The sequence below is a fragment of the Siniperca chuatsi genome, linkage group LG22 (assembly GCF_020085105.1).
Source record: "Siniperca chuatsi isolate FFG_IHB_CAS linkage group LG22, ASM2008510v1, whole genome shotgun sequence".
Taxonomy (NCBI): domain Eukaryota; kingdom Metazoa; phylum Chordata; class Actinopteri; order Centrarchiformes; family Sinipercidae; genus Siniperca; species Siniperca chuatsi.
The window spans coordinates 18,149,040-18,170,619 of NC_058063.1; the positions used below are offsets into that span (position 1 = coordinate 18,149,040).

Consider the following 21,580-nt stretch of genomic DNA (forward strand, 5'->3'; position numbering starts at 1 on the left):
TTCATATTTGATATTTGCAATATTGCAGCTCATTGCATCATATAAACTGCCACCACTGCTGCTTTGCCAGCAAAGATGAGTTAGACAAGTTCAAAATCATCCAATAATGCAAATGGATGAGTTCAATTCACTGTCAGTTCTTTTTTTGACACTTCCTCTGTGTTCTAGTTATTTCATTTGCATGGATTTCATTTTCTCTCTCCCAGCGATTGCTTTGTTTCTCAGCCTTGCTCCGTCTTATTACTGTCTATCTGCGACTTGGCAGATTCAATTTAATTGGCCTTTACTGGAACCAAACACACAACAAGACGTGATCCAGCCAACAAAGCATGGAGTGGGACAAGTTGAAATACTAATAGCAAATCCACATCTGAGGTCGATCTGTTGATGCGTCTGTTTGTATCTTAATTTACCTCCATCGCAGAAAGAAGACATACACTCTGCAAACAGGAAAACATAAGGACAAAGGTTTATGTTTGTATTTACACAAACAGAGGCACACAAAAATACACAAACACACACAGACGTGGGGGGTAATGCACCATGAAATGAAATACACAGCAGGGTTTTGGTGAAGGCCTCTCAATCAGTCAGAGTACTGTCACTCCAACTTGAAAAAGTGTGTGTTTTCCTTTTCTGTCTTCCTTATAAGTGGATTTGTGGATTTGCTTTGTGTGTGTTTGCAGCAGTCTATATTTGTGTGTGTTTATATTTTATTGCTTAAACTACCATCCTCTTTTTTGGATATTTAAGTCGTCCCAGGACCACAGCTCACAGTCAGTTGAGAAAGCGGACATCAATATTTAAAGAATTCCCTCTTCCTCTTCATGTTTCAGTTTTTATTCAGAATTCTTGAGGGTTTTAGAGAAGATGAGATGGGATAAAGGGAGAGGGGAAGGTCAACTAAGTCCAAAAAAACACAGCAAATTGCAACTATCTATTACTAACACGTAGGATTAGAAGCAAAGAAAAAAGAAAAGGGCAAAGATCCTGAAGATTTTTTTTTTATGAGGAAGAACAGATTTCTCAAACCAGACTTTCCTGTCCTTAAAATTATAATTCTTGTCATAAGCCTTTGAAGAGATTGGTCCTGACTATGGCATTTTTAAGGTGACCTGCCCGGTTAAATACTCAAAATGAAGGTTAGATTGGTAATGAAATATATTTATTAATGCTGTCATATGCATCAAAGATGCTAAATATGGGAGGCATGAGAAGAGCTACAGAGAGAGGGAGTGCAATAGTGATTAAAGAATGTAGATATATCAATTATGATAGTTGTGTGTATGCCCCTGAGGTAAGTAAACAGCAAGCTGGCTGACAGATCACTGTCACTGTTCTCTGCATAATTCACCGTGAGTGAGATACACAAATACACACATGCACTACCTTAAACACAGTTAGGGCTGCACAATTATGGATGAAATGATAATTATTTAATCAGATACTGAAATCAAGATAACATAACCAAGACTAGTCATGATGATCAGTTATTTTAAACAATTTCACACACATATCATTAATATGTTTTTTATCCTCAGACAGTTATTTGTAGAAACCTTTATTGGGATCGTTGGAAACTGTAACAGAAATGTAATTGGCCACCATGAGATAGCCCCCCTACCTGCTGATAAATCTAGTAGTTGTTAGGTCAGCTAGTTGTTGTGGATCTGATGTTATCTTTGCCAATGATTGAACACCAATGTCAAGTTTGAGTGCAATCATGCAGCCTAGGAATGTTCTTTTTCTGCTTTTGAACTTTATTAAACACACTCAATTTGATGAGTTATGGTCCTTTTCAGTAAACAGTAAGTTAACTTGGTGAACTGCTCCTTTGTAGCTTAGTCTTAGCTTAGTCGTGTTAATGTTATATTAGCCTCGTACCTTGATAGCTGATATTAGATCCCAAGTAGGCCTACCTTAGTTGTGCTGATATTAGGTTTCGCTTTCTCCACCTTTTGCAGTCAGCTCAGCTATGCAAATTTTATGCTAGCTCTGTGCCCTGTTAGCTGATGTTGGATTGTATTTGAGTAGCTTACCCCTGCCAAAAAGTTTCAAAGTTCATTCTTGACCTTGGAAAGTACAGTTGACAAAACAATATCAGCTCAAGGTCCATTTAGTAGCTGTTCTGGAGATTTCGATCATATTACATGATCTTTATCAGCAGATAAGGTTTTCCCAGTTGTCATGGAATTGCAAATGTTCAAATTTCCATTTCTTATCTATCTATCTGACTTATCATCTGTACTGGCTTAAAAGTTTAGTGTCAGTTTTGTGCCTAGTAAATTTATGATGCTCCACTAGAAGCTGCTGATTTAACTGCTGGCCCTGTTAGCTGAAATTCTCAAACTAGCAGGCCAAGAAAGAATTTAAATTATACTTTAAACCCCCCACCTGCCCCCCTAATAAATTTGGTCCGGAAAGACCCCTAATTTAGATATAGTGCATGTTTAATATGATTAACTATACAGCTTTTATCACAATTAGCTCACCTGCTGCAGTGCTGATTCTAAAAAATGAACTCCACAATTGAGCAAAACAATATTCCAAGTTTTTTTCTACCCTGAGGGGAGGAACTGCTGCATGCATTTTAGGTTATTTCATTCCACCCTAAAATATCACTACTTTCAATAGATGAAAACACAGGAAACATATTTGACCAGAGGACACATTTTGTGCAAATCGTTGTTCATAACTGAATAAACTTCCAAGGAAAAAGAGAAAAGCATTATCTGTGAAACCATAAGTGAGCTGACCACATCAAAACAGAACACGCATCAGTGATTCACACACAAATACTCCCACATGCACACATGCAAACACAACAGATAATTTGTGAGAGAGCTTGCATAGATAAATTCTTGCAAACACTATCATAGAATGCAAATGATTTATGGTTGGCAAACATGAACAGTACAAATTGCTGTCTCTCTCTCTCTCTCACACACACACACACACACAATAACCACTCTACCGTAGGACCATCAACCTCAATATCCACAAACGTGTCTGTTGCAGCCAAGAATGTGTCACAGACATGAGTTACACCCAACGGTCACACACACTCTCCCTGTTTCACACACAAAAGCTAGAGGTGACCCCTCCATACAGAATGAGAGAGCAAATTAAGAAACAGAGAAGAGATGGATGGGGTGATGACTGGCATAATGTTCATATCACATGCACGAGTCACACAGGGCCGACTAAGTAATAAAAACGTTCATTATGGAGCAGTTTTCTGAGGCATCCATTAGCGCTGATGAGGGTCTTCCTCTGTCATACAGCCGCTGCATTTTCTGCCCTTTATCTGCCCTCATCCACGAACATTTATGTTTGGCTGATATCCAGGGAGATTTACCCCTATTGTTCAGACTAAATGGGCACATAAGAAATAGTGCAAATTTCAAGCAAAGTTATAAGGAAGTGAGATGAATGCCAGCTGAAGCCAAAATTGTTCAATATACGTAAATGAGATATTTTCCCATCACAGCAAAGTGAAAGAAGTTATCTTCAATGTGGACTCCACTGGCTGTAAATTTCTTACCTCCTCCACTTTCACGTCATATTCCATGTCATTTCATATGGATAACTATTAACATAACATTAACTTAAAAAATGCACATATTTAGACCTATATTAAACCACCAAGCCAGAATATGGAAGTGTCTTGTCTATTTTTGTTCATAAACGACTTGTTTTAATAAAGTGAAGGAAAAATCCACCTCAAACGGTGAAGGTTGGGGCGCCCCGGTGCTCACCTGGTAACCATGTTCTAAGGCTGAGTCCTTACCTTACAAAAAACCTGGCCAAACATGAGCCTTTTCATCACAATAAACATCAAGCTGCGAATTGCTGTAACTCATTCAAACTTCAAGTACGTTTTTCTCAAAACAATGAACAATGCCTGGAGGCTTTGCTCACTTGAACGACTTATATTGTCCTTTGTTGGAGCCATTGTTGCAATCGCTTTCTTCAATAATACTGCTATGTCAAGCTTCTGGCTTTCAATGAAACATTGTTAATGGATAAGTCAAGGTTGTGACCATCAAATCCAAGGGGAATTTATTGTGTCCAGTATATGCTGATAAAATACAAAATAAAGAACATTTTGAACAATTCAAACAATAGGGACAGCAGGTTAAGAATGTGGATAAAAAACAAAATGACCCTTAAATCAATATTAACATTCAACTTTAACACACTAACAGTCCGTCCTGGTCTCTCACATCTACACTACTCATGGTCAGTCCATGGTCATGGTTTTCTGTTTGTTTGTTACAGAAACAGTGTCTTGTTGTGAAGTGTTGGAACTGTTTGCTGCTATTAGTGACACGTGAATGTAGTCATCTGTGTACGCTGCATTGCACTTCGGCTCCATCGTGGCTACTGCATTGTAGAGTGTCTCGTTAATTTCATTTGTTAGTGACTTTGTCTTTATGTGCATACAGCAAAACTAGTTTTTCTTTTTTATGTCGCTTCTCTTACAAAGTATGTACAGCAGGAGAAGCAATGCTACTGCTGCTAATATACAGTGTTTAGGAAATACAGACACAGAAACATTAAAATGCAAATTAAAAGAATAGAAACCTTTTTAAAGGAATTTCAAACATTTGGGAAAATAAACCATACAGTTTACAAATCATTGTTCTACTGGGTTTTATTATAGATCTTCTCACCTTTTTACAACAACAAAAAAAGACATTCCAAACTGATTGAAACATTTTTAAAATTGATCACCTGACTGTGTCACATGACACACCTACTTCTTGTCACTGTAATGCATGTTAACTATTAAGCCAGTCTTTTTGGCTACATTCTTCTCCACTCTCAATCCCTTTCATTCTCCCTTTTCTCTTTCTCCTCACAACACCCCGATCATCCTTTCTCCTTCTCCTCTCTTACCCACTGTTTGTCTTTTTTTTGGTCTTCGCTTGAATTAACTTCATGTGCATGTCAGAGTATGATGAGTCAGACTGTTAACATCTTTGCTTAATAAAGTTAAGCTTGAACCGAAAACTCTCTCCTCCCCTCTCTCTCTCTTTTTAGCTAAAGGGCAGCGGGTGACGGAAAAAGAGAAGTGCGTCTCTGTAGTGATGGGCATGACAATACTGGAGCCTTCACCTTCAATCCACCTCCTTCATACTGTTATACACACTCACTCACTCACTCACTCACACACACACACACACAGTGTAGGTGGCACTTGATGGCTCCAGTGACGTGTGAAGTTTTATTGTGTTGGGTCCTGTCACTAGTCATGTCAAGGAGGAGAGGGGATAAGAGGATGATGAGAGGCGGAGACAGATGAGGAGAGGAAAGCAAAGATGAATAACTTTGCAACCTTGCTGTCTAATGCTGTTCCTAAAAAAGAACAGAAAACTGTTGCTGAAAAGCAAAGAAAGAAAAACATGTATTAAGTTTCTGTATAAAGAAACTACAGAGGGAATGTGGAGTGTTCCCCTAACATATTGTTAGGGGTTGTTCTATTGTTCCTCAAATTTAAAATAATAATTCTGTCCTTCCTTTCGCAGTAATGTCACATTCTCTTTGCTTTCACTGTGTTTTTTTAGTTTAAATGTTTTTTACTCTGGTGGCATTTTAATGCTCCTTGAACTTGAACTTCAGTGGCGCCTGTTTTGAACTATGCAAGAGCAATAAACAGCCAGGGGGAGCGTGACCGAAGAGAGCACCACCATCTGTATAAGTTGCAAGAAGAAAATGAGCACTACCCCAAACTAATAGGAGAAAAATATCAAGGTTTCAAGTTGGGCTTGAATTTGTTTCTCTTCACATACATCTGTGAGACATTTTATTGCTCCTGTTTTCTTTCCAACAATGCTAGAATGACCCTAACAATGTTATCATGACATTCATGAAAAAGATGTCACAGTTTGAATGGGACCACAAACAATCACAAACCTCCTCTTTCTGGGGTTGGGTGTTTTCTTGCTGACTCGTGGCAGAGAGATACGTCCTAGTAATCGCATGTAGCTTTGTTGCCAGGACAACACCGGCAGTGAACTGCCAGGAGTAGATAACCACTCGATTTCTGAAGCCTCATATTAACCTAACCTTTATGCTCCTTTAGCTCTGGAAGAATGGCACCACAGTATAGAATGGAGTTTAGATACCTGCAGAGGCTTACAGTGTTTTCAGTAGTCATCTTGGTCTTTTCCACAAATAACATTAAAGTCTACTGTAGGACTTTTTTGATATGGTTTTGGAACTCTTATTTGGGTTTGTACTCTGCATTCCCAGTGTAGTTTAATAGGTAAGCCGTTGCATCTACAGGTGTGTTTTCACCCCCATGCTGAAGACGTATACCCTCACAGCACTGCAGGACATTTGGGATAATTAGATCCGCCAAATGGTAAAATATTTATATTTCATATCATAGTAAAGAATATGAATTATTGTGGAAAAATGAGAAAGTTTGCATATGTCAAGACTATGAATAGTTGCAGAAGCACAGGCTACTTTTTCAAGGTTGCTACAAAATTTACAACCCTATATATAATGGTGTTGTCTACAAAACATATCTGTTGGACTTGATTCAGAAACTTTGTACAAATACAAGTTTTCAGGACTTAGTTTTAGAAACATTGAAAGTTTAGAATGCTTATAAATGTGACTCTTTTAATGCTGCCGCTGCCCTAACAACTTTTGTCAGCGAGGCAGATTAAGAGCGGAGAGTTTGTATGGCTATAAATCTCCTCCTGACAGCTTTGCCTGTTTTTCTCAGCTGAGTGATTTGAAGCCAAAGCTCAACAAACAAAAACCTGTAAGATTTTAGTTTTAGTCTTTTAAAGAGGAGACAATCACAGCTGCCACTGAAAAATGCTTCGGCCAGTAGCTGCAATGACTCTACAAGGCATTGTGTCTTCCAGTGTGTGTGTGTGTGTGTGTGTGTGTGTGTGTGTGTGCAAGTGCATGTGTTTGTTTCATCGGCACACAGAGGAGGAAGGATATGTTGCCTTATACAGACATTGCAGCTTTCTCTGAGTTCAAAAGCAGAGCGCCACACACTTACACGCAGCAGGCGACACAAAGGTCTCTTCATGGTTGCGTTACCATCGCTGTCGACTGGCCTTGGCTTGTCCAAATCAAAAATTTAATTCAACGCCAGTGACGAAAATAAGTCACTGATACTGAGACACAGCATGAGGGCTCCGTGTTCATATTTAACGAGAGGTGTTGAGTGGGTAGATCGCTGCTTCGATCGATTCGACAGTCAACAGGGGAGATGCATTTGACAATTTATGCAAATAGTGGTGAGATGCTAAACCCCTTTATCCCAGATGAACAGGGCCATCTCGTCTCTTTCTCCCTGTTCTCTTGTCCTCTATTGCTTGCCTCTCTGCTTGAGTTTAATTTTTCAAACCTTGTGCTTTTGCGTTATCACAAAAAAGACTTTGAGAAGGAGAAGAAATAGGAAAGAGTAGGAGGACGGTGTGTGCAGCTTTGTGTGAGTGTGTGTGGGGGTGTCTGTGTACCTACATTGTGTGTGTGTGTGTGTGTGTGTGCATGTGTGCGTGCGTGTGTAGGAAGCCCCTCGAGGGAGTTTTTCTCTACATTCTGACACAGGCCTCCACTCTTAAAACAGGAACATTATTGGAGATTAAATAAAAAGACACACTCAACACACTTTCTCCCTCTCATGAACACACACTTCCTAACTGAAACTTTCTTGATGTGCCTACCTCCATTATGGAAACTACTTAAACCAAGTAACGCTGACAAAACACCAGGGCCCCCCTGGGGAGGAGTGCAAGAGAGGTGGGAGTGAAGGGGAGGAGAAGAATTTTCATTTTAATTGCAAAGCTTGTTAGCCGTTTTCTCTGTCGTTAGTGCCTTATTTGCATGTCATTATAAAGCCAGACGGTGTTTGACAGACAGGCTGTAGAAGAGCATGCTATGCAGACAGCCATTATTTTGTGTTTACTACATATTAAGATGAAAGTGTGAATATCTTTTGAGACATCTATGTTGGTTGTTTTCAGCACGTCTTTCAGCAGCTTTTTCTCCAACGTTCCTGGGATTCACATTCATACAGCTACAGTACATTTAATTATGAGGGAGTGTTGGTGCTTTGCTCAGCGTGTGGAGTGCTTCTGGGTTTCCTTCTCCTGTCCGATATTTCAGCTAAGTACAGGATTCACAATTGTGACCTTGTATTCCTGAAATCTGTCAAGAGGACAGAGGATTTTAAAAATGGATAACAGGCTTTTTCCACCAAGAATAACCACACATATTTTGTCAACTATTTGGTGACGCATGTCTGCCCTCTGTTTAAAAATATAGAGGGTGTGAGGAGAGCTAATTTGGGTTTATGCAGCCAGTGGGGGTGTGGTGATGGGTTGTCAACTGTGTGTCCCAAAGTTAAAAAGCCCATATACGCCCATATACCTTTATTTTTGGCAATTAGAAGCCTGTGAGGAGCAACTGTTGTGGCTATGGGAGCTGCTAATTAATACCTGATTGCCTACTTTAAGCACAACACTTTATTAGCAGAAGAAATGTTTCCATCTCCAAGCATTGCAACTGTTCTTGGTTTGCAGCCCTGTCAGGAATGACTAAGCTAATGTCATGTTCCCCTCACTGAAATGAATGGGAATGAGTTTCTGTGCAGCTACATATACATTTGACAGTTTTTCTTGGAATAGTGTGAAATAATTGGTTATGCTTTCTTTACTTAGGAATTCAATTAATGATTGCATGCCAACAAGGCTGTAAATTCAGGCAGATACTGGAACTAATATATATAATAATTATAGTAATAATTTGCTTAATTACCAACATTTCATAAATAAATATGTCATAGTGCTGCAGAAAAATACACTTGAGTACATGAGTACATCAGCACCATAGACAGTGTCAAGACAAAGGAAAGTATGTTGACTTATAATATGAGGCAACGGTTCTGTAAGGGCCTAAAACTGAGTCCCAAACTCGTAACAGTGTCTTCAAAACCCAACCTGACCAAACCTGACTTTTATAGCCAAATTTGAGACCTGAATGCGACCCTGAAGCGAGTCCTGAAGCTGTATTTTTGCTTTATTTTGTACATTACTGACCATTAGCTCATCAGGCTAATGCAATGCATTGGCTTCACTCTTCTTTTCCTCTTCCCACTAGGCACTGCATATCTACTTGCAATACAAACGGCCGGGACCCAACTGAACATACTTTGTCAGGGTATCAATCTACTAAGGGATAAATAAAAGTTCACTGCTAGGTCAGATTAAGTGTTTTTAGTGAGGTGATAAACCAGTGGCATAGTGCTGCAGAGAAATACACCTACCGTAATGAGTATGTCAGCATCACGGAAAAAAAGTCAAATGAAAATGTGTTGACTCAAGGATAGAGTTCAGCAAAGGGGCTAAAACTGAGACCCAGTACCAGTGCCCAAGTGAACCTTGCTGTTACCAGGACCCAACTTGAATCCCAGTACTGGGTTCAGGTTGGGTAGCGGAACTCTACTCAAGGCTAAATAAAAGTTCACTTCTAGATCAGTGTTGGTTGTAAGATGATAAACCTGTTGGGAGTATGTTAGCCCCATGGACACTGTTGTAGTATTGCAGAGAGATACAACAGACCCATTCCTACTACAATGTCAGCACCATGGATAGCATTACAGTGCTGCAAAAACACACACCTGTCGCAATGAATGCAGCAACACTATAGATGGCATAATAGAAGTGTAGACAAAACGATACCTAAATAGGCTATTTCAGTGTGTCTCACATTGTGTCCAAATAAAGCTTTTCATCAAGCTATTTATAAAAAAATAAAAAAATAAAAGGACAACCTTGGTCCTCAGGTAATGTGTGCCAACTGCTGGGAAACTATACCTTTATAGCTAATTCTAGGAGTATAACAAAACCCTGTGTCTGCATTCTGGCTCTACAAACACATAAAAAAATTTTTTGCTTTCTTATAACTAGCTAATATTCCTCAGACAGCCGAGTCATGGCCCAGTCATTAAGAATCACTGCATTAGATGCTGCTCTAAAAAGGAGTAGGCACAATTTATAGAAAATAACTATCTCAAGTGTTGTAAACCATAATTAAGCTGAGTGAGTGAAGAGGAGAGAAGTGTCTCTGTGCTAACTGACTGAATTGGCTTCTTGATGACCGTGAAGCTGTCGGTTTGGCACTGTATGGGCAAAACAAGCAGAGAGAGAGAGACAGAGAGAGGAAGCACAAATGAAAGTACTGTACAGGGAGGATAAATATAACTTCATTCATATTTGAATTATAATATTAAAGTTTCTGGTCACAAAAAAAAAAGTTCTTTTGTTACCTGGCAACAGGAAAGTGAAGTACAGTTATCAAGAATGCGAGGTGCCAATGACAACCAAGAACAGATGCTTTGCGCCAACTCTTCTTCTTCTTCTGCTACCAAATCTCTGCTGTTAAGTGAAAATACATCCCCAAAAAGTCAGTTTAAATTGACTTTAGAAGAACACCCCTACTTTCAGACAGACTATTTGAAAAAACCCAACAAAACATACTCCACACGTACAGAAGGCTGCTGTGAGGTAAGTTACTGTATTCCCAGAGTGCTTGTGACATCTGAAGAAGCCACAAGTGGCCCTCTAAAAAGAGAAAAGGGTTCTTGGTAAAAGACATCCATGATGTATTGGGTCTATTCATTTCTTTGTGAAAGGATTGTGGAAAAGCAACCATGACAGCAGAACAGACTACATACCAGTATATATATATATATATATATATATATATATATATATATATATATATATATATATATATATATATATATATATATATATATATATATATATATATATATATATATATTCTACTTTTCATAAACCTATCTTTCAATATTATATAGTAATTCTCATTTCATTTACCTTCAGTGTCGGCCCTAGAGAGTCCTAATTGTCCTGTGTTCCAATCTCTCCCAGTAGCACAATTCATTAAATTAATATACTTTAAAAAACAACCTTGAATGGACCTGGCGTGGAGCTTGTTCATTTACCTGACCATCATATGCAACCAGGAGCGTGACTGCCAATGAGGACACTGAGGTCATGCCCTTGGTATTGTATCTTGAAATTTTGGGGGTTTAAGCATCCTTGGGTACGTTTTTTTATTTGTTTATTTATTATTATTGTGTTTTTTTACTGTACATATACAACTGTATTAAAAACGTATTTACTTTGTTGGGCTGATTCTGACAGTATTTTTGTACTCAGAATGTGACTCATTTTAGGCCAAATAAAGAAATATGGCCTTTTATGAAATAAATATGAACTAAGTAAGTTAGAAAATGGTATTCAAGTTCTGTTGCCTTCTGCACTCCCGACATGTGTACAAAAGTATCAAAACCATAGATCTGAAAGTAAATAAGTAGCTTAAAGAGAAGAGAAGAGATTCAAAAAACACACTCATACAGACGTAATCTGTGTGAAGTGTTGTGTTTGTCCCTTGGGGTAGTTCACTGACACACGTTTTTATCAGATAGATTCACACTTCATTATGGCTGATCCCTCCAGCCAAACACACACATTTTGCACCTTCAGCTACACTGAAGAAGTAATTAAACTTAGTAGCTCCACTGCACCGACAAAACAAATTGATTCTGGCTTTAGGATCAAAGATATTGTGAATGTTGTGTTTGAGTGTGTGTGTGTACATTGTGTACAGCAAGTAGGGAACTGAGGAGGCAGGACACAAACACATGCAAAGCAATGTTAAGAGAGGTTATCTGACCTTCACACTCTGGTGGCCGAGAGAGAGAGAGAGAGAACGAGGGCGGGAGAGAGAGAGAGAGATAGAGAGAGAGATAGAGAGAGAGATAGAGGAAGACACGAAGGCAGGAGTGGAAAGGAAAGCTTCTCCACACCTGAAGGCGAGATAGACTAATTAACTTGAGAGACATGACCTTTCTCTCCTCCCTCCTGAGAGAGAACATGTATGTGTATGTGTACGTGTGTGTGTGTGTGTGTGTGTGTGTGTGTGTGTGTGTGTGTGTATTGATTCAACATACACACATGCGCGCACACACACAGGGCATAGTCATCACAGCCAGATGGACCCAGAACATCTTGTCTCATCATCACGTGAGAGCTAGAGAGCGAGAGGTAGCGGGAGGTACAGAAGAAGGGCAAGAGAGAATTCCCAGAACGCCATTTTAAACCCTAACTGGCTTAAATGTCACCTCAAAAACATGTCTGAAACATCTCTGATTGTATCTGCGTATGTGGGCTCTTGTACTTCTAACTTTTTGAGGACCAATTTAAGGCGTTAGACCTTGAGAATGAGAAAATTTTGGCTCTGGCTACTTCAGAGGGCAGTTTAAGGACATGATTAAAACTAGGTTAAGGTTTTGGGTTAAGTTTGGGGCAAGTTGTGGGGTTAGATAGATATAATGATTTGTTTGACAGTAAAAAAAAAAGGTGAACACAAGACTGCAAAAACCTAGTCCTGACATACAATTAAAATTAAAGAGGATAAATCTACAGCAAAGCTAAAAGATTAGAAAGAGTAAGAAAACAGGTCTTCAAGTCAGGCAAGACAGATTAAAAACATACTGACATGATTTAACAATAATTTCTTTACCCTCCTCAGTCTGCTGCGGCTTCAAGGACCCTGGAACATTGTACCAGAGAACTGAGGCAGTATATAAGAATGTATTTAACCCGTGGAGCTCCTAAACTTCTTAACTGTTAACATGGTTAACAGTCATGAGACAGGAGATGATAATACAACTCTGTACATCATCTGTACATCTCACTAATAAACTATTGGATAGTGGCTACATTCAATATCTTTATAATAATGATGTATCAAATGACAATGAAAACAACGTGACAATGTGAAAGGGGTCGTTTGTAGTGATGAAGCTACACAGACTTATCAACCGAATCAGCTCATTGTTTAGCTGTCTGGCCACAACATTACTGTTTTGGTTCATCTTCACTACTCTCATAGTGTCACAGTGGTGTTTTCCGCTGCAGCAGGCAGCTGTTTTCAGAGAAAAAGATTAAAAAAAAAACACACTTTACACTACCTGCTCAGCACCAAATGGCAGACAGACAAAGTTGGCGACTAGCTGGTGAAAATAGTGGATCATGTAGCAGCTACAGAGCCAGATATTTCCCTCAGGAGTTGGTAGAGACCAAAAACAGAGATGAAAGAGAGTGACTATTGGACTTCACCAGGTGGCCACAAACATGACTCCAAATAAATGATAATGTTGCTCTGTAAGTGCTGGATGTGTAAATATGTAACTGTTTGCTAACAAGTTTGTTATATCAAGTTAAGAGATAATGACATGTCAGTGGTGTGTTCACAGCTTGTTTCTGCTGCCCCAAGTGGCCAAAAAAAGGAAGGCCAGCCCCACAACTAGTAAGTGAGCTTCCAGCACCACCTATTTTGCAAAGACGTGTAAATTATTTTTACTGTGCCACTTTCTGACCGGGCACACAAGAGCCAAGGAAGGCACTATGTCAAAGAGGGTCCTTACAAGTATTGGCATAAAAACTTGTGCGTGTATTTGTGAGCGTCAGATATGTTCACCAAAAATGTCAGTGAGTAAGCCTTCAGAAAATGCAGTGAACTTATCAAACATCAGCAGACACCACTTTGCTAACTAGCACACAAGCAGGAGAACAAACTACTGAGCTAATTAATGTGAAGTCGTCAAAGTTGGTTGAAAGCTGCAACTTGCTGTGAGAGAGAGACAAACAACGAGAGGAGAGAGAGAAAGAGTGTGTGTGGGGCAATCCCTTTAAAATAGATCGGATAAAGTGGGACACCGAGAGGAGAAAGAAAACAACGGAGGAAGAGAGGGGAAATCAAGCATCCGCTGGAGGGGGGTAATTAGGTAATTAGTGTGTATGTGTATGGGTGTGTGAGAGGGGGACATCTGAGTGTATTGTAAATACTGCATATCTGCCTGTGTGTGTGTGTGTGTGTGTGTGTGTGTACATGCCCTCGTGTGGGAGTTTTCCTGCTCAGGGACAGATGGTGCCACACAACACTGAATACTGATGTTCCTTGTTTGAATCCAGAACTTAATATTCCCACACCTTCTCTGAGCTCTCATGAGCAGGGTTACTGTATGACATTTGTATTTGTTTACTAGCCTTAGACCAGTGTGTGTGTGTGTGTGTGTTAGAACAGTTTACAAAATTTATATTGCATTCTTACAAACAAATTAACCTTATTTTACCTCAAAAGGAGAAACTGTGTGTGTGTATAACTGTGTGTGACCTGATGTACTCACCCTTGCCGATTGCTGATTTGATCTTCATGTGGAACAAGCCCCGTTGGATAAGCAGCCTTAGTGTTTTGTTGCATTCACGTGTGTGTTGGACGGACTTTCTTCAGACTTGAGGCGCTCAACATCTGACGTGTGCTTTTAAGTCTGAAACAGAAAGAACAAGCTCTTGAATTTGACTAGGTAGGTATCCAGAGGTGTTGAACACGCTAGTGAGCTAATATTTAGTGTCCAGTATTCTGAAATCACAATCACACAAAAACGCTTTGTTTTATCTTCAATCACCACAACCACCATCCATGCATAGACTATGGTTCTGAGGTGTTTAGATAGAGTTGTCAGGTTCTGTTCACTGGGCATTTAGCCAGTTTGGCGAAAGCTTTGGAGAAAGTTTCCTGCTTTTTGGCATTGTGTTCTTTTAGTGGTGGTTGTAATGTGGTTGTAAGGTGGTGGTTAAGTTTAAAGTGGTTCTTTAAGGTAAACCGGTAGGTTAGTCTTGGCTTACTGAGCAGTTGCTTGCTGATTTAAAGATTTTGTCTGTTTGTGAGTGACAGTTGGCTAACTAATGATGAGAGCTACATTACAAACATTATGACTTCACATTTACAGCTAGTCTACTACTAATTAATGCTTCATAATTGATGGGCTGATAACTTTCAATAGCAGATTAGACCAATGTGAAAAGTGTCAGCATCTGTGTATATGAGAGAAAGTTTTGATGTTAAAATATTGACTTTGGCCATTGGGCAGGGTTCTGGTTGAAAAAATGTAGTTGGCTGTCAGGGTAAAATGAATCAGACTGGGTCGGGCTATCGCTATAATTTCAGGCCTGTGCTGTACTCTTGTTTCAGTAGTGTAGATTGCTCCTTGCCTTTATATTTACAACAAATTTTCCTCCCTTCATAAAAATCCATTTGCAGCCATTCATTCTTGTTCAGTATGATAAGCAGTCTTCACAGACTGAGGTAATCCATCACAGTAAATATGAAGCCTTCATTTGGTTTTGTCAAAGTGATGGTTTTATTGTTACATCATTATCCCTGAGTTGAATGTTTTCTTATGAGTGTGCTTGTTATTTCACACTCCACTTACTGTCAAGCACCTGACACAAGGAAGAAATGGTCTTAGGGGAAATAATCCATCACAAGCATGTCGCCTCACAAACTTTACTGTCTCTTTATGAGTGTCTTTGTTAGTTTGGTCAGCAGTTAATTTCAAGCAACTGTAAAGTTTGTGTCTTGTATCAAATCTGAATGTTAATAATGTATTGTCTCCATATATAATGGAGACGTAAACTTAATGTCTGTACATTGAATTGGCTGTTAATATATGGACTTTAAATCTGCATTGGACATATTCTAACTTTTGCCACGGTGTCAATTTAAAAAATGGTTTTCACTAGTCTCAGTGGTCAGCTGGTCACTGGTTATGATGAGGATCTGTTTAATGCTATGCTCATAAATCACTAAATCATATTCACAAATATGGCGATAGACGGCTTATAAACTTGCCAACAATCTATAATAAGACTCTGACAGTTTGTGTGGTGGAGACAATGCTTTTTATAGCCCAAGGCCCAGTCTTGATGTTTTTGACCACACAAATTTGAGCTACATTCACATACATAATAGCTACATGTATTTTGTGTGTTTGTTAACACAGACTATAGGCCTGTTTTACTCCTGTATGTGTTGTAACAAGACTGCAGCCATGCTAGTAGCTCTCTGAGGCTGTACTTAGGAACAGCAGTGCTTTGATGTTTAGCAGGTATAATGTTTACCATATTCACCATCTCAACGTTAGCCTGATAATATTTGCTAATTAGCAATAAACAAAAAGTACAGCTGAGGCTGATGGGAATGTCATAAGTTTTGCTGGTATTCTGTCATATAACAAAGTTTTGGATAAATTAGATTTTTGGCCTGATGGCTAGATAAATGTCCTCTGGGGACCCTGAATGTTCTAAGCCAATACCCAAATGGTGTTTTAAAATATCCTAACAATCTCAAGGGACTTCCTGGTTAGATTTTAAAAAATATCTCTCTCCCTCACGCACACGCACACGCACGCACGCACGCACACACGCACACACACACACACTTCACTGTGTGCATGCCTGTCTGAACAAAGGATTTAATAACCACAGAAAATATATACTTCTCATTATTTAAAGAAAACAAAAACAAAAAAACCCCTCAAAGCTGAGTTGGTCCTATTTGGGAGTTTGTGCATTCATGTGTGTCTTATATACCTGAAAAACTATATTTGTACTGTATATTTGAGTTCGACAACATATATTGATTTCCTTTCCTGCCTCCCCATTCTCTCTCTTTTTCTCTTTTTTCAGTTTATTGCTGAAAGCAACACTGAAACGGAATAATAGAGTCCAGCTGGGATACCCCAGGGCAGCCACTTTGGACCTGCACTATTATTACAATAAGCCACCATCACAAGCGGCCAATATAAGGAGTACAAGGGTCGAAGCCACAGCAGTGGATAGTGAGAATAAAATAATATTGCTGTGACACTGTCACATTCATGTGCAATGGAGAAGTTCTCGGTATAGATTTCCAAGTAAACTTTTTCACCTTTATCTATCTGAGGAAATATACACCCTGCTTAACATTCCCACAGTAACACGCCTGGGTACTGAAATGTTTACTCCAAATACATATGAATAAAAAGGTTTGTTAATTTGTTTGCTAATTTGCTAATTAGATCCCCTGTTACCATCAGAGTTGGCAAGGCAGTGCTTTTTGGGAATGGAGCGTGCCTCAAACCAATCACAAAGCCTGGTTGAAACTATAATAAACAATAAACACTGTGTGCTCTCCACTGAACTACACAAGCTTTTCCTCAATCTTTAAAAAGCTTTAACACCCTCAGAGTTGTTGCATAAGATCTCAAAAAGCAACTCTGACGTAACAGCTCCAAGGGTAGAAAGCTCTCAATCTGTAAATTATCTAACTTGATTTTATTTTGTTTTTTGAAAATTACTGAGATGTAATTAGTCTGAAGTCAAAACTAAACACATTTGCTGCAGCTGAGTAAACACTTGGCCTGCAGCTTCGGTGCAGTGTGGGAGAAAAATAATAGTGTAATTTAAATGTATTACATCATTTAATTATAGACACCGTAGATCTGGTTTAGGTCACATTAGATGCATAATGGATAACTTAAATATGTTAGTGCTGCATGTGGCTTTCAGGAAATTAAGGAGCATACTGGTGTTTTTGCATGTTTTACAAAGCAATATGTCACACAGTTTCCTATACTTTTGCATCTTCCCAGCCTATGTTGGTTTCCTTTTGTTTCAGTATAAAATCAACTTGCAGAGACTTCACAAAGAACATTTAAATTGCATTTGCTTTGTCCTCAAGGTTACCTTATCACTGAGTGGTAATGCAGATGAAAGCATTGGCTGAATTGAAAAGTCTGGCAGTGCGGTGCATTCATGTGTCAGTGGGTGTAGTCCTTGTAACTTAGTGTTTTAATCGTGTGTCTATAAATTCTTGTCTGTAAAGTCTGACTGACATATAAGATTTTCAGTGCATCTGTGCTTGTACCTGTCCAAATGACATTACAGAAATCTTCTAACTTTAGTGGCTCTCAGTGAATTTATGAGGATCAACATGTACTTGACATGTTTATTTTTATTTTAAATTAGCTGTCACAAACTTCATCTGTCTGGGAAGAATTCTCTCTGCAAAGTTAATGGATTAAAGAGAATGTTTAAGTTCAATAAAAAAGCCTGAGAGCACTGACCAGTAAAATTCATTTATTTAAACCAGGGGGGACTCTGAGGGCAGAGAACTAGATGTGATAAGGTGTCACATTTCAAATGCTTTTTTTAATCTATCAGTCCAATTAAATATTTATAGATGTTATATACATAGATTCTTTTTAGAGTAGGTCTGCCAATTTTAACCCACTAACATTCAGTCTGTGAAGATACCCTGGGCTTCATAATATCAGTATCACTATCCTAAATCCATAAATTATGCTAGTTCAGTGATATTTGTAAATTTAGGATTAGGATTATCAATTAATCAGGAAATCAGTTAATCCTTTTGACTTTGCATGCAGTCATGCTATGTCTAAAATTTGCTTTACAGTCATGCCAGTGCCTGTGTGAGGCCTACATAGGCACAGTGGTGCTTTGAGCAAAATGCTAACATCAGCGTGCAAACGTGTTCACAATAACAATGCTAACATCCTGATGTTTAGTAGGTATGAAGGTTACCATGTTCACCATTTGAAAATTAGCCCTAAACACAAAGTACAGCTGAGACTGATGGGAATGTCATTCATTTGCAGGTGTTCATTCATAAACTCAAGTATTGGACAAATAAAAGTTTTGACCTGAAGATGGCAAAAGATGAAATATCAGGGGATTACCAAAGGGATTAAGATTCATCCCGAGGGAGACATAAATGATATGAGATGAAATTTCATGGCAATCTATCCAATTATTGTTGAGACATTTCACTCAAAATCATAAATGTTATCCTCATGGTGGAGGAAAAGTCAGGGGATCAAAGTCATTAGGATTCATTGTCTGGGAACTTTCATGACAATCCATCTAATAGTTGTTGATGTCTGGATTTAAGTGGAGGACCAACCAACAGACTGACATTATAGCAATACTGCTAGCGTGGCTAAAAACTACAGTAGTGTTAAAGATGTTACAGAACAGATTGTGAGAGATATTAAACCGTCCAGGCATTACAGGGCAGTGTTTGTGCATAATTACATCTCTAGGTAACACCTCACTGACAGCAGTAGCAATTAAGTCAACGGCACAGCTCATATTGTGCAGTATAGAGCCGCATGTAAGTGCTACAGACATTCACAATATGTGCAACAGAAGTGTTGATCAGAGTTAGAGTGCATCTGTCAAAGCATCAGATACACCCACAAATATTGCACACAGGGCATAGTGAAACTGTTGGAAGCTGTGGACATTCTCTTTCTTTTTTACCTGCATTTGAGGGAGAAACAGGAAACAGGAAAAAAAGAATGGACACAGTGGAACAGGAAAAACATGAACGTGAACTAAGTAGAGCGAAGGAGAGAAAAGGAATGCAGTTTGGTAGATTTTCTAATGATGTGCTGCAACATCAGATGGGAAGGAAGATAGATTGTAGCCAAGTGCAGACAGACTAGAGGAGATAGAGAGAGGCTGAAAAACAGATGGGACCCACACACACACACACACACACACAAACCCACTTATAGGAAATAGGAATACTTTTTCACTGATCATAGACTTGGACCGAAGGGGTAACTTTTTTTCTACAAAGCTACACTGCAGAATAAAAAAAATATACAGTGGACCCAACACACACACATGCGCAAACAAAATAACACAAACACACACACACACACACACACACGGTACTCATACAAACACTTTATTCCACTCAAGTAGCTTTCTGCTGATTGCGTGCCCTCTCTTCGGGGATCTCTTCTCTCTAAAGATGTAGTTTAAGTCATCAGTGCATAATCAATACTATTACACATTTATACTCCATACACAAGGGCAATGCATGCACTCACACACACACACACACACACACACACACACACACACACACACACACACACACACACACACACAAGGAAGAGGGAATATTATTTGCTTTATTGGCAATCAATCCTGACATTAGTTAACCTAAAAGATCAGCGTTTCGTGTTGAGAAGCTCAAATACAGCATGAAAAACATTCATGATTTCATCCAAGAGTAGTTTACCCAGCAAAAGTAAATCCCATTTAATGCAACAAATCAATACTGGACATCTCCTTTACATGTTCTAATTTTCATCAAAATGCTTAGTCATGATTTAAACTCCCACAAGATCAGATGTTGCAGTGAACTCATTCCACTTCAATCACCAAACAAATCAATTTCACTGAGCACCACACGCCGTTTTTGCATCCGCTGAAATGTCAGGTCATGATTTAAACAGCTTTAAGAGAAAAGGCGACTAAGCAAAACCACTTCAGTTTTACAACCACATAAATATGAAGCACTTAAGGTAATCTATAGAGAGGGCTTCATTAGCGACTGAGCTCGGCCTCATAGCTAAAGACCTGCCACTTCCTGTGCCAGTAAGAACAATTACATTCAAACTGCTTCCCTTAATAGAAAGTGGAGAGAAAACTTGGGGGGAAAAAGTAATTTAGCCACTGCATATATATATATATATATATATATATATATATCATGAGCATAACTACATAGTGTCAAATTGTATTTTTAAAATCTAACGAACCCCAGTGATTTTGTTCAGGTTTTATGAAATCCAAAGATAATAAGCTCCATATACATATAACATTAAATATACTTTACATTTAACATTAATGAAGGATGAAAATGCTCAATTATTTCCTTTTTATGAGTCCATGTCACAAACTGTACATCTGATGCTACTGTTTACACTGTCAGCTGATACAATAAATAAGAGGTCCAAATTTACAAGTTCTGGATAACCCCCCCCAGCTGTATTATATGACTGGCAGAGTTAGAAGTGGTTTGACCGTCTGGATCGATGCGTTGCTGGGTCAATGGCCAGCCTTCGCTTGCGCAGCGGCTCAGTTACTGCGCTGTTGAAGACGTGGTGGAACAACGGACGACCAGCCGGTTGAAGGTAAATCACATACGGCCCACATGCTGCTTGTTAAATGCTCTAACGCTAACTGTTGTCATGCTATTGCTACCCTAGCCAAAAGCTAACATTAGCTACATGCTAACGCCAACCGCTAATGGTGTAGAATCGTGGTGTCCGTTAAGACAAGGGTTGGCTAAATCGATCGTACAAAATTATATCTTGTCAATGTCGTTGCAGTGAGACACAACGTTTATTTTTTTCACCGGATTTTTCAGATGAAACGAGCGGGCACACCTAACTGCAGGCTGCAGAGACAAGTGTGTTTATTCCTGCGACCAACAGCAGCCCTCGTCCCATGCCTCCTGCGAAGCACACAAACATTGTATTTTGCTCCACCATTATACACCGGTAAGCTCAGCATTTAAAACAGGTGAGAGTGCATAGGTTAAAATAAGCAAAAGGTCTTTATGCTGAACTGCATAGAGTTATGCAGCTGTGTGATGGGTGTAACATAATGGATGTAATTTGCCTAATCTTCACGGGTATTTAGACTGCGGTGGAAACGCACACAACAATGGGCTGAAGAACTTTTTAGTTCCTAAAAAAGTAGCTCCTGGGGATAAAAGTTCCAGGTACTTTGGGTGGAAATGCGGATTTAGGAATAAATGACGCCCATCTACAGCATTGCTTTCCTTGACCTGGGATGCGTCATGTTTG

The 21,580-nt window shown here is 39.0% G+C and overlaps 1 protein-coding gene across 4 annotated transcripts in view; it reads right to left on the minus strand.

Moving 5' to 3' along the window:
• The window catches only part of htr2cl1 (5-hydroxytryptamine (serotonin) receptor 2C, G protein-coupled-like 1), a 150,179-nt gene that overhangs the window by 68,357 nt on the left and 60,242 nt on the right, over positions 1-21,580 (minus strand). For all 4 annotated transcript variants that reach the window (XM_044184719.1, XM_044184718.1, XM_044184717.1 and 1 more), the window contains exon 2: positions 14,258-14,398. The gene's annotated coding sequence lies outside the window, so the exon portion shown is untranslated. The remainder of the gene's footprint in view (positions 1-14,257; positions 14,399-21,580) is intronic.